This window comes from Electrophorus electricus, unplaced genomic scaffold, assembly GCF_041902795.1.
Source record: "Electrophorus electricus isolate QZ-2024a unplaced genomic scaffold, ASM4190279v1 Scaffold273, whole genome shotgun sequence".
NCBI classification, from domain to species: domain Eukaryota; kingdom Metazoa; phylum Chordata; class Actinopteri; order Gymnotiformes; family Gymnotidae; genus Electrophorus; species Electrophorus electricus.
The window spans coordinates 4,387-5,117 of record NW_027658554.1 but is presented as its reverse complement, the minus strand read 5'-3'; positions in this window follow the sequence as shown (position 1 = coordinate 5,117).

The following is a 731-nucleotide window of genomic DNA, read 5'->3' as shown; positions in this document are numbered from 1 at the left end:
TTGCAAGAACTTTCTGGACCTCAGCTTTGGCCTTCTCTTTCTCTTGTTGACATTTGGCCTCAACCATGGCCTTTACAGTCTAAAGGGAAGGAAGAAAATAATTATATATATTTTTAATACTACTCTCATAATGTATCCATGTCACCACACATACCTTCCTAGTTGGGAGAATGTAAGTTGAATCCAATTTTGCTACCAAGTCCCTGAAGCTTTTATCCTCAACTAAGCTAAATGGCTGTGTGTCTCTAACTATCATGGAGACCAAAGCCTCATCCAGCTCTTCCTTTCTGGTCACTGCTTTGTAAAGATTAGATTATAGTTTGTCACCAAAAAATATAGTACTCACCAATGAAATTCACTTTATAATCCAATCCAAACTGCAAGGCGCAGAGAATAATGCAATATATATATATATATATATATATATATATATATATATATATATATATATATATATATATATATATATATATATATATATGTATGTACACATTTTATATACATGTGCATAATAACGTTAACACCTTGTGACAACTGATAAATAAGCCAAATGACATTGGCAAGGGTGACAGTAGGAAAAACTCACTGGAATGGTGGAAGGGACTTGGAAGGTGTCAGACTCAAAAGGGAACTCATCCTCCTTTGGTTAACCCTGGATAAACCTGGGCAAAGATGAGTTGGGTAGAGGATGGCTGACAAATTGTAAGCATGAAAGATACACTACAGCATTC